General features: G+C 42.5%; 1 protein-coding gene across 3 annotated transcripts in view; it reads left to right on the top strand.

The window, feature by feature from the left end:
- The first annotated feature begins 7,214 nt into the window (after positions 1-7,214).
- Positions 7,215-13,432, top strand: part of Tspan12 (tetraspanin 12) — a 78,793-nt gene continuing 72,575 nt past the window's right edge. The window contains exons 1-2 of one of the 3 annotated variants that reach the window (XM_013352462.2): positions 7,215-7,277; positions 12,755-12,910. The gene's annotated coding sequence lies outside the window, so the exon portion shown is untranslated. Of the gene's footprint in view, positions 7,278-12,468; positions 12,510-12,609; positions 12,911-13,432 lie in introns of those variants that run through there. The other 2 variants (XM_026787551.1, XM_026787550.1) reach the window with 2 other exon arrangements.

Raw genomic sequence — 13,432 nt, 5'->3', positions numbered from 1 at the left:
GAACTCACAGAGATCCGCCTGCCTCTGCCTCCCGAGTGCTGGGATTAAAGGCGTGCACCACCATTGCCCAGCTTGCATGTCCAATTTATCAAGAAGTCCAGGCAAGAGCAGTTTCTTGTCCTAATGGCTAACAAACTCCATAAGGAGCTTCTTCGATTCTCATCATCCTCTTGAAGTAGACTGGTGCTACCAGGAGCAGATGTGTCTTACTGTCATAAAACGTCCTAAGTTATTAAAACATTTTAAATGCCATATTCTGTAATTCTTTGAAAATGTTGAAGATTATCTAACAGAAATATATATATCTATATATCTCGACAAGCTAACTAACATGACTACAAGCTTGACTATTATATGTGATTATCTATTAACCTTTATTTCTTAATTATACATTACATTTTTAAATGAGCTTCACAAACACAATACCTTAATCAATAGCAGAAATGTACATATAACAAAATTGACCTTAAATTTGTAGCAATAGATCAAGATCCATACCGATGAAAATATCTATAGCATATCCCCCTTTAAATATAAACAAGCATTTATAAAGAATCATTTAGGGAATTTGGGCAACTGCATCCTGATTTTTGTTGGGCAAAATGTTTTTGGGTTTCATGGTGATCTTTCAGCGGGTCTTGACCCATCAAACCACATTAGTCTGGAAGGATTCCACAGGTTCTTTTCCTCTATGGAAATAAAAACAGAACCTTTTTTCCAAAACAAGATATCCTTAGACCCAATTTTGAAATCAAGATACCTTTAAAATATATCTATTGGTTTTTCTTAGTAGTTCCCAGAATAAAATATCTCTCTGTAGTTAAAGAATTCAAAGAAAAACACCGTGATATGCATAATAAAACTCTCTGTGCATATTCCATCTTTACATGAATTATTTTAATCTATGACTTTATCTCTTTAAAGACTTTCTTTTATAATTTTATTTAATTATTAAGGATTTCTGCCTCCTCCCCGCCACTGCCTCCCATTTCCCTCCCCCTCCCCGATCAAGTAAAAAATGCTTATTTTTATAACTATTTCGTCCTTCTCCCAAGCCTATGTATATTTATCCAACACCATGACCCACTTAGAGGTCTTTTCCATCTAGATTTGTCTTTATTGCGTGCATATCTGTAACTATTTTTTGACTAGGAGCACTTTTTCCCCCTTTAAATGATAAGTGGGAATGGCTAGGACCAACTCCAAGGCATTGCCTATTGACTTCACCTGGCCCAACATGGCAGAGGCACATTTACTGCCTCTGAGAACCATGAACATTGCTCCAGCTTCATGGTTGCAATGGGTCTGTGTCACAATTAAGCAATTTGTATTACACAGTTCACAGACCCCATTTAAGTGTTTGACCTCCTGAAAGAGTCAGAGTTCATGCTGCCAGCATGAATCAGGAAGCCACCATTTCAAAACCACATGTTTTTGTTGTTGTTGTTTTGTTTTGCTGCTACCACTGAATCAGGAAGACCTCTCTTAAAGGAGCTATGGCACCCCTGTTCACTGCCAGCAAGTAGATCCCATCCCCCACCCCCAAACATTGCTGGATAACAAGAAGCCATGTTTAATTCTGTTTTTTTTTCTACCTAGAATTCCTTTCCAAGCTTTCTTAGGTTTTACATGGATGTAGTCAGCACACATTGGCATGCCAATCTGTAGGTGGAGGCTGCTTGTTTTTTCCCAACACAGACCCAAAATAAGCACACAGAAACTGTATTAATTAAAACAGTCCTTGGTCTATTAGCTTATGCATATTTCTATATAGCTCTTGTAACTTAAATTACCCATTTCTATCAATCTGTGTATCACCATATGGTTGTAGCCTACCAGTAAGGTTCCATCCAGTGTTTGGAGTCTGTCTCCTGTAGTGGTTATGTGACTTTTCATTGACTCTGCTTACTTTCTCCTCCTCTATCTGCTTGGAATTTCCACCTTGCCCTATTATGCACTGCAATAGGCCCAACACAGCTAATGGCATGAAAACATATTCATAGCATACAGAGGGAAATCCCACATTAGATGATGAATGATTGAGAAGATGGGCTTAGGTAGCCTGCTGAGCAATAAGAACACAGCATGATTTCTGTGTCCCCATTTCCACATCTGGCAAGCCATGTCATCAAGGCTTACTTTTCCTTTTTTTTTTCTTGCCTTATTCCTGTGTCCTTGTGTTGAGGGAGCTTTGGGTTGCATTCCTGCCACCCTACTCCCAGGCGCCTGGCTAGCTTATGCCCTGAAATAACAACACACAAACTGTATTCATTTAATCACTGCCTGGCCCATTTGCTCTAGCTTCTTATTGGCTAATTCTTACATCTTGATTTCCCATTTCTATTTATGTGTGTAGCACCCCAAGGTGCGCTTACCAGGAAGATTCTAGCCTACGTCCATCCTGGGTCGGAGCTTCATTGTGTCTGCCCCAGAAAGGAGAGCTATCGAGTCTGAGCTCACTTCCTCTTCCTCCCAGCATTCTGTTCTGTTTACGCCACCCACCTAAAGGCTGGCCTATCAAATGGGCCGAGGCAGTTTTTTTATTAGCCAATGACCTTCCTCCATCATCCTTGGCTTTCCATTTCTTTTCCTCCTCCTCTCAGCATCTCTTTTCTACCCCCTGTTGACTTTCCTCCTCCCACTTTCTCCTTCCTTCTCTGCCTCATTATATGTCTTTTCTACCTCACTCATCTGGTGCTCCACAAATCCTTTCTTTCCTCTTCTAATGCATCAATACCTACAATTAGCACCTACAATGGGAATTTGGACAGGTTTTTGAGGTGAGGAGATAAGGGTGCCTAGAAAAGGTTTTGGAATACAGGTATTGTAAAATATTTAGTATATGAACATACTTAGGTTTTGTACAATTAAGATGCCTAGGAAAACATATAAAAGGGTACAGATTAAACTAAACGTGCCTTTAGCTCTCATTAATTAAATGAAGTGAATGCTTATGATTTGTTTTATCATTTCTACATTAAGAAAATTTCTCAGATGGAGGATAATTGCAGCAGAAGCCTAATTACATGCCTAACAGGCCATAGTCTTTCTGTTCTGATGCATTAATGATTTCTTTTGTGTTGTAATTGTTGTATTCATCAGGGCATGGTAAGTGTTTCCTTTGAAATAATCATGTGGAGAATGCAGGGTGCCAAGTGGGGGATGTGGCACTTAAGAATGAGCCAAAGATTTGAAATGTGTTTGATATTTCTAGCTGAATTCACTGTAGCTTTACTATCTAGTATTGTGAAAATAATTCTAGAACATTTCATAGTAATCTTTTCCTATTGCACTGTCTTTGGATTGCCAGTCCCCAAATAATGACATGAAGACTTAATATTAATTATGAAAACTCGACCTTAACTTAGGTTTATTTTTTCCAATTAGCTTTTATAACCTAAATTAACCTTTCTTTATTAATTTACATTTTGCCACATGGCTCAGTTACCTTTGTTCTGTATTCCTGACTTCTTGAGAGTCTCTGGTGAAATCTAGTGCCTTGATTCTTTCTGTTCTTTCTCCCCCCCCAAATCCTTTCTAACCTCTCCTGCCTAGCTATTGGCCATTCAGCTCTTTAGTAAACCAATCAGAAGGTTCCTTAGGTGGAGACACATTCTTACAGTATATGCAAATATTCTGTAACAACACTTGGAACTCTCCAGTGAGAGTCTTTTGAGAAATCACACTTTTCCCTCGTCTATTAAATTGAAAACCACAAGGACACCTTCACTGAGTTCCTGCAGAACACTGATTCACTAATTATTTTGTGATGAATTTCAAGTTAAAAAATCCATGATTGTTGTCATTTGGCACCGTAAATGAATGAGGATAGGTTAAATGCATCGTGATTTACGCACTTGACTATGGGTTAGAAGAGCAAACTAATAACTATTGTGTGACCCATATTAATAAGGTAAAATTACACTCATGGTGAATGTTCCAGGTCTAAAAGACATTGTAAGTAAATATGAACACAGGTGCTTCATCTATTTTAACTATACCTATTTTAAACTTGAAAAGCCAAAGAAGAATCAAAAGAAAAGCTGATTTAAAGTTAATATTCTTAAATGTACCCATAAAAGCCATGGATATTTGGCCTGTTAACAATGGGTCATTTCTGATGTTTTCCTAAATAAGAAGTTTTGTTATTGTTGTTTTGAAGTAAAGGAAGTATGTACACCAAACTTGTACCTTTTGAAACCCTTCAAAACAGAGAGAGGGGTGTCTCCATAAAAAAAATGGATGAGACACCTATTTAATATATCAAAGCTGACTCCAGCTGCCAGGTCCTCCTTGCAAACCTGAATGCCTACCCTTTACAGGGTAGCTAGCATACCCCTACCCTCCCTGGCATACTCCAACCCATACCCTAAACTTCTCCATCCCAGAGGCTGGGCTGCTCTTCCCTATATACTCTAACCAGTTTGGGTACCTGGTCTTTTGACTCTACCCTCTTTGGGCCTCCTGGCTGATGCACCTGGTTCCTCTGTCTTTCCCCTTGCTTTCTCTCCCCTTTTCCTCTCATGGCTGGAGGGTCATGTCCGCTCTCTCTGACTCAAGCTCTGCTCTCTCCCTTAGCTGTGATAAACCTCCTCCATCATACCTCGGAGCTGTCATGTTCTTTCTCTTCTTATTTCTTCTTTTTATTCATCTGGTGCCGAAACCTGGGACCCAGGCACGCTCCTTTCCTTTTTTTTTCTTTCTTTCTTTTTTTCTGTTTTCCATCTGAAAGCATTGAACTATTATTATCTATAGAATCAAAGGTCATTGCCCTTATCGTACTAACTGTTTAGGTTTCTAAGAATGGATGTCAGAGTCATGAATATTCTCCTGGGACACAGTGGCAGTCTGGAGAGGCCTGGAAGTAAAAGAGACTGATCCCTTGTTCTACCTTGTGTGATGTGACAGCTGTGTTAGGACTAGCATTTCAGAGACAAGTATCAGGAAGTGACTGACGGGAACAAAGAGGGCTGGCTTCACAACTCTCCGGCAGCAGTCATGGCATTTTCTTTCCTTCCTGTATTACCTTACTTTCCTCCTTCTTCTCTCCTTTTTCCTTGTTTTCTCTCTCCCCTCTTTCTCCTTTTTACTTTGTCTCTAGCTGTTTTCTATGCCCCTCCCCCTTCATCTCCCTTCCTTTCTCTCTCATACACAGTGTTTCCTGCCATTTCCACTGTATTTCTGTGTTTTTGTGCTCCACGTCTCCCTCTTTGTCAGGTCCTTTAGGATGGTTCGGTATTCATAAAAATGTGTGTTTATTAAATCTTCTCCAATGGATAAGCTTATTTCATGTTAATAAGAATCTTCCATGCGTACACATCTAAATGTGTGCACAAACACACCCACACACACCCACACACCACACCACACACTGTTTTGGCTTATACACACAAACAAAGGAAATTTTTTTTCTATAGGAGTTAACAGAATGGTCACTATAGTGAAGAGTTTGCCCATGTCTGAAAAGCAAATGGAATAGTTAGTGTTTCCCCTGCCTTTAGACTCCTTAAAAGGCTAGTGTTTGATCCTTTTAGTAAGTCCTGCCAATAGAAATGATCTCCTCTCTCTTGGATTTTTTTGAGCACACCCTACCTATTGATATTTAAATACTATTCCTAATTACTATACAGCCATTTATTTCTATGTATTTTTCTGGATTCCTAGGTCGTTGAGGATTGTAGGGATAGACAGCCTTGCACTGCATTTTTGTCTCTTGCCTTTACTTAACATGATCTGCTTAATTTCCTCAGGACTGAGATGGACAGAGTATTAAATTGTCAGTATTTATACGACGCTTAAAGATAGTTCCTATCATATATTAAGTACTGTAAAAAATACAAAAGAAAAAGTTTCCTTATTTTTCTTAGGTAGAAGATTATATAAAAGCCAAAAATTCTAGGGTAAAGACAGATAATAAAATAAAAGAGATAGTTATGGCATCTGTTTGAGAAGTTACCTGGAATTCGGAGCTGAAGTTCTCTTAGTCAGTGAGAGACCCCAGAGAGAGGGGCTACTGGGAACACAGAGATCACAGATGCTGAGAGTTGCTAAGGCTTGTTCTGAGTGGTCTGTGTATTGCTACAGAAGCCCCTTCTAATTCTTTGAGACATTAGTCAAAAGCCGCAGTGAGCATGGATTGTAATGGCTGTACTAAGGGAAACTTCCCAAAAAGTTGTCACCTTCTGACAGAAGACTGGTGTGCAGGAGCTGACACGGTCTATAAACTACATCAGAACTCTACAGGCATTTCCTCCTTCTTGCCCCATTCTTGAATCCCCAAAGGGAGTGAAAGGTGAAAGCATTTTTACCCATGGCTTGCAGGAAAGTGGCTTAGCCTGTTCTATTTAAACCTCCAAGGACAGTGTGACCCCAGCTAAATTTAGGCCACTCACATATTACACAACCTTTATGTCCTCTTCAGGGGGCAGGTGTGCAGATAAGGAAACTGAGGCGGCTGACAGTCTCTATCACATCCCTACCAAGAGGTGTAAGCTCCGCCTACAAACAGGTACCCTCTCCTCAGATGTCTGCGCTATTGTTCAGACACGTATCTCATCATGCCCTCGGTGGCTCTAAATTCATGACAAGTTTCTTAGCCCAGCGTTGAGATCTTCAATCCAGAGACTGCAAACTTTCCCAATAAGAATACTGGATTCCTAAAATTAGGCTTGAGAAAATATTCTCTTCAAGCTTATTTGCTGACTTTGTATGGGCTAGAGGATCAGTCTCAGAGCTTGGGCTTGGCAAAGAGTGTCTAAATCACCGTGGTAGGAACGGGACTCTTGCTTCAGGGAGACTTCCTACATTCTTCCTCACCCTCCCTCCCTCCCTCCCTCCTGCCCTCCCTCCCTCCCTCCCTTCCTTCCTTCCTTCCTCCTTTCTCTCTTTCTTTCTTTCTTTCTTTCTTTCTTTCTTTCTTTCTTTCTTTCTTTCTTTCTTTCTTTCTTTCTTTTCTTCTTTCTCTCTCTTCTGCCAAACTCCCTTCCTCCTGAGTTCTGTCCATCTGCCAGGGCACCTGCCCTCCACCATTAGCCCTGCCTCTTTGACTGCCATCTGCCTTCCTGCTGAGATTTCCACCTAGGGCTTGCCAGTACATTCCCCTCATACTCTGTTCCGCTTGGCTGCCTGAATTTACACCGCCTTTTGATGAGTCTTTGCTCAAATTCCAGTCACACTCTAATTGATTGGTTTAGATTTTAGGTTCTGGCCGTCCTCATCGGCTCTCATAACTGAGTGAAATGAGGCTGCCTGTGAAAGCTTGACTCGCTGCGGACTGGGTAAGTTTGTCTGGGAGACTTGGAGCATAGCAGCTTGAAGGATGTGGAGCAGAAGGAAAAGGGGGACAGAGTGTGTGACGCCATCTTTCTATAGGTAAGCTCGTAACAGCCCGGGAAAGGAAAACGGGGGAGAGAATCAGTTTAGGTAGAACAAGTTTCCTGTTTGATTCTCAGTTACACGTCTGATATGAGGAATGGCCATGGGGACCCAGCTAATGAAGTGACACTATGCTCAGCTCTCCAGCCCTGGCTGGCTGCTGTTGCTCCTTAAGCTTCCTTCCTGGAAATAGGAACCATTTTATCGCATATGGCAGGCTTGGGAAGATTTTAGCTAGGTAACAGAGACACATAAAACGTAAGTAGAAAACTCTCTCTCTCTCTCTCTCTCTCTCTCTCTCTCTCTCTCTCTCTCTCTCTCTCTCTCACACCAAAAATTTAAAAAAAAAGCAACCAAACATATTTAAATTCTTACCAGCTATTTTGGAAAATATTTACAAATTTTCCAAACCAATCCTGATACATTCCAGATCTGTTCTCCAGCTAGTCAGGCAGCTTATTTTGATAATAAAGTTAAGAGATGTACTCCAATGATGGAAACACCCATACGTCATTAAAATTAACTGTGGAGTTTCACTATGGAATTCCTATGCCCCTGGCAGGTGATCACCCTCTCTATTCCTCCTGAGATTAGTAGTCAGTTTATATTGCTTTCTGAGGGAGAAAATAAGCCCTAAAAAGATACAACATAATGGAAAGCATCTGTGTCATCTAAGTAAGCATGACATCACCACCAAAAAGAGAATAGACCTTAGATTTCCCCATCCTTCAGTCAATAATGTGTGCATCCACACTATGAACTATGAAGTAGAAATTCACTATAACTCTGGATCAGGATATATGGCTTTGGCTAACAAGCACACATATACATACCTTTATACACACGTATACACAGACCTACAGAGATGTGCATATAATAAGAGCAAACTTAAATTCCAATGATACTATTTGTGTAAAGGCTAAATTCTAATCCCAAAATTGTAGCTGATACTACATACAGTAGTTATATATGGTAGAATGAGCATATTTGTGTTTGAGGTCACTAAATGAGCATCACTGTAAAAATCGAACATTTCAGTATTATAAATGAATAGACATTTTATGGAGTGTCCAGTTGGAGTAGGAACTGAAGGGGCAGAAAGTGAGGGCGTGTCGCAGCTTGTTCACTAGTTGTGGTACTGTGGACATGACCAAGAGCTGGTGTCCTGATAAAAGAGAGTGCTGTACGACAGCTCTACTAAGGAATGAGGAGCTTGGTGTCTGGTAGTTTATTAGACCGCGATTCTTTTCTTTCCTTTCCTTTCCTTTCCTTTCCTTTCCTTTCCTTTTATTTATTTTAAATAACTGAAATTAGATTTTTTTCATAAAGAAAAGGCATTTTTAGATTTTGTAAGCTTTGCTTTCTGCAAAGACATTGTGCCAATGAAGTTGTAAACTGAGAGCTGGGATTTCTCTGGAACTTTGACTGTTTTCGGTCTACGTTTCTAATAATGATCCTGTGGACACCTCCTGAGTACAGCGGGGTTGTGCCTTCAATGTCTGCTGGTTAATGAGTTCAAAATCTCTGAAGTTGGGACAAGAGTTGCCTCAGGTGCCGAGACTGTATTCCAATCGGTTTAATATCCATCACGGTAAAACCATACTTACTGTTAGCAACCAGTTCATTCATGCGAGTGTAACACGGTCATAGGGAGTGAGGCGAGAGTGACAGCTTCCCACACTACCTCCGACGAAGTTTCTGTATTCCCTAGAGAGATCAACAGGAAGGAAGTACTTTCTTTTTTTCCTCCGGGAATAGTGGTTACTGAACATGAAGTCTGGATTCACTAAGTGGCTTTGTGGCTAGGAGGACATGGAATGGCCAAGGACACCGGGATGATACATCTCAGAAGATGTCACAAGTGTCAGAAGATGCTAAATGAGCATCATTATAAAAAGGATGCTGGCGAGACAAGACCTGCCCCCAGGACTGTTACAGAGGAAAGGAGCTGTGTTTGTTCACTGTCAAGTGAAACGCCCTTCTTACTTAGTGCAGTGGTAGAATTTCTAGTTTCCAATTGTATATATATATGTTCAAATTTAATTAAGAGAAATTTAGACTCTTCAGTTAAACAAATTCAGGCAAACACTGAAAGTTGTGCATCGTGGTATTAATAGGCCCGTTTTTGTTTTTTGGAATTTTTAATCTGACTAGATACTTTGCCTCTTAAAATTTATTTTTATTTTTGGGATAGAGTTTCAGTATGTAGTCGTGGCTTTCCTGAAGCTCACTAAGTAGTCTAGGCTCACCTGGAACTTACAGGGATCCTTCTGCTTCTGCTTCCTGAGTGCTAGGGCTAAAGGCATAAGTTACCATGCTCAGCAGATGCCTTGCATCTTATCTGGGTATTTTAAATATACAGTACAGTGAAGGTTACTTGAGTCAACAAAGAAGAGAAAGGCTCTTTTGGTCTTATTGGGCATGTACTTTCAAAAGATAAAGGTCGGATTATATTTCATAGCTTGAGTATGTATGTGTGTTTGACATAGAGCCAGTAGGAAATGACCAATCTGTCTTCCTTCTTGGAGCCTGCCAGTGGGATGCCCCGACTCATACACACACCAAGGTTAACAGTGGAAATAGGAAGGCAAACTTTATTTAATAACTAAATTCTTAGATACTCTTTTAGTTGCTGCATCATCATCCTGAAGAGGTCGGTTGAGTCTCAGTATGCCAACAGGGTTCTGAGAAGTTCATGTGTCACTGTGAGAAGTAGCCATTGTGCTGTGTACAGAAGCCTTGTTTAATAAAAGCAACCCATTAGCTTCTTTTGGTTCATGATGATGAAGAACCTCCTTTTACATTCAGAAGTCAGCAAAACTCGTTCATTCACGCAACCAAACACCTATGCCGTTCCTTCCTCTCCACGCTGAGCAGCGTGGGCAGGATAAGCTGTGCACAAGGGGAGTGCCATGTGCTGAGAAGAGCTTGTGCCCATCTTCCCGCATGACTGAGCTTCGCTCTTAACTCAGGACCTGATGAAAAGAGCGCTTGTAAATGCAGATCTTATTCATATTATTACCAATAAATAAACAGAAAGGAACTGTTCGGTCTCTTCTCAGCAGGCAGGGACTTAAGTTTTTAATATCTTCAGCAGGGGGGAGGTACAGTAAGTGCCACACACTCAAATAATACTTAATGGAGCACATACTGCCTTATAATGGGTTCCTGCCTTCCGGGCAATGAGTAGACTATGCATACAGAATATACCACTCCTTACTCAAATGGTAACAGTGCCCATGTAGAGAATGTGGTTGAGGAAACTACAGAGCCTACAGAATACAATTGTCAGGCTTCCCAGTAGGGAATCTTGCTCAGGCTCTGGAGGCAAAGGGCAAAATGAGGGTAGAGACTGGTCAAACTGAGGCAGGCCATTCCAACTGCCCTGTGTTCTAAAAGTGATGTGGTCTTTCATACTGAAGTTGATTAAACTCTGTAAGTTGCCTTGAGAATTTTGAAATAAATTGCACACTAAGGCCACCCTTTGGAGACTCCGAATTCAGTGTGCTGGAGTTCACCAGAGCTTCAGGATTTTTCTCAGAGCTCCCGGGAAGTGATCCTAACACAGGGACCTTGAGAACCACTAAACTGTTGTTCTAGATAGACAGCTGCGATTCCAGGCAGTAGTGTGAACTCTGGTTGGACTAAGAGAGGATGTTATACTATTACGTTGACTTTCTTTTGGTTCTACATTCCTTATTTCCTGTGGAAAGAAGGGACACATGTGCCTCTAAAGCATTTTTATCTATTTTTATTCTTTTATCATCCTAGGGTAGGTGACCAGTTTTCTAACAATGGAAGGGAGTTTTCGTTCTGAGACCTGAGCATGGTTGGCATTCCTTTCCTCAGTTTTAGTGTAAAGCCTCTCTTCTAGGAGGGAAATTTTATATCTCTCAGGAAGGTGTAGCACCAGCAGCATTTGAATGGTGTAATTTTTTTTCCAGCTGTCTTTATTGTGGACTCAGGCGGCCGCCTTGGCCTGCAAACCCACTGGTGAAGGATAAAGGCAGCTTTCTTAGCTCCTCCCCACACTTTGAGAAAGTCACTGGGTGGCCGGAGTGCAAGGCATCTGATGGACGCTCTCCTTGGCAATCTGTGTGGATGGTTGCACTTCTTGTCTGCTTTTTAGGGCTGAGTGTCTTAAGGTTTGTTTAGGAAGAATGCTATTAGCCTAGGCCCGGGCACCCACATTGTCTCATGGTGTTGACCTCAGTTCCAACCAATGTAGACCATGTCTTCTTGTCACTTTGATCACATGGCTGACAGGTGATGACGGACACAGACTACAGCTGCAAAGTATACTGAGGACGCCAGTTATTAGTTTTCCTCAATGATGTTGCTTGGATCTCAGGTAACTCACATTTATAAGTGACGTTTTATTTGCTACTAGATGTGGGAACAGACGATCACTGCAATGTATGCTGTTGTGAGGGCTAAAACTCAATCTATCTGGGGGAGAAGCATGATCCGGCAATTTAAATCTTTCAGTGTGAAATTTCTTACTTCTGAAACAGAAGCTAGGTTTGGAATGATGCTTTGTGGTTACCGTGATACTTCCTGAATTCCACCTTGGTTTTTTTTTTTTTTTTTTAAACTAGAAATTCAGGAAGTACCACAAAGTTTCTGAAGACTAACTACCCTGTGTGCCTTTTGAGATAAATCTCCAGTTAGAGCACAGCCAAGAGAAATTCGAGAAAATTTGAATTAATTGAAAGAATTGACTGCTCTTTTCCTTAGCCGAATTCTAAGCCTGGATAGGACACATTGATGGTCTCGCTAGTATTAGTGGAGTGGAGTGGGTTAGAACTGTGTTTTATATATTTATATATTTATTTGTTTTTGATTGGGGGCGTGCACAAATCAATAAGGATCACAGGGCACCACGTTAATGACAAGTCACAGGAGGCGGCTTCACAGAGGTTGTGAAAACTAGTCTCTCATTGCAGGAATTAGGTTGGGCCACTTGTGGCCCCCCTTCTCAAACACAAATATTTTCATATAATAAAAGCCTGTTTCCTTATGCTTATAACTCAGTCTCCATTCCTGCAACGCCACCATTTTAAAGGGACTTGCTGCGAGGACTCCTCCCTGCGTTGCAGGTTTTTTATATTTCTCCAGCATTCTGTCTTACAGAGGTGAAGAATCCCTCTGGGGTGTCACTCTGGGTGAGAGGGACAAGAAACACCCACTAGGACCCAACCCGGCAGCCAGCGGCCGAGCATGCGCTGAGAGTTTGTGCAGCTGGCCCTGGCTGCCGCGGCTGCCTCGTCCGGACTTGGCGAGGACTTGGGAGGGACAGCGGCGTTGGGAGGTGCCTTAGCAGAGACTTTCCAGCGACTGTTGCCCGGGACTTTTTTTTTTTTCCTTTTCTTTTTCCCAGGAGTCAGCGACAGCGACGGCTGGGGAGAGTGAGACAAGGAAGCGTCTGCCCCTGGAGCCAATGCCCCCCTTTGGCTCTCCGGGAGGAGTGTCCCTGCCCGGATGAGTGTCCGCCGTGTGTCCCCAACTGTCCCCCGGTTGGAGCGCGGCTCGGAAGGTGAGTGGCCACAAGTCCTGCATCTCTCCTGCCCACGGTCCCGGCTGCCTGCCGAGTGGCTTCTGCGCTGCGCGGTGCGTCCTGCCGGGGGCGCGCGGCCGCGGTGGCTTTGCTTCACCGCGCGGGCTTTGTGCTCTGCGGGCGGCAGGGACCTCAGGGTCGCAGCGGCGTGCGGGGTCCTGAGGTTGGGGGGGTGGGTGAATGACCTGACCCGAGTGGGCACAGCTGCGCCGACCCTGATTCCCTGAATTCCCTTCCCGGCTATTCGCCACCTCGCCCCAGGCTCATCCATTATTCCCGGACAACCAACAGTGTTTCTCACATTCTCCCAAAGAAACCCTAGTCCCAGGGCGGAATCCTAGTTTTGCGCTGCGCCCCCTGTAGTCCCCCGAGTTCACACCCGGGCTGTGCTACCGGGTGGTGGGGTGGGGAACGCTGAGCTGGGACCCAGAAATTGTCCTGAAGGGCACTAGCTTGCTCCAGTTCTCTCTCTCTCTCTCTCTCTCTCTCTCTCTCTCTCTC

The sequence above is a fragment of the Microtus ochrogaster genome, linkage group LG10 (assembly GCF_000317375.1).
Source record: "Microtus ochrogaster isolate Prairie Vole_2 linkage group LG10, MicOch1.0, whole genome shotgun sequence".
NCBI classification, from domain to species: Eukaryota; Metazoa; Chordata; class Mammalia; order Rodentia; family Cricetidae; genus Microtus; species Microtus ochrogaster.
This window is presented reverse-complemented; position numbering and strand designations above follow the sequence as displayed.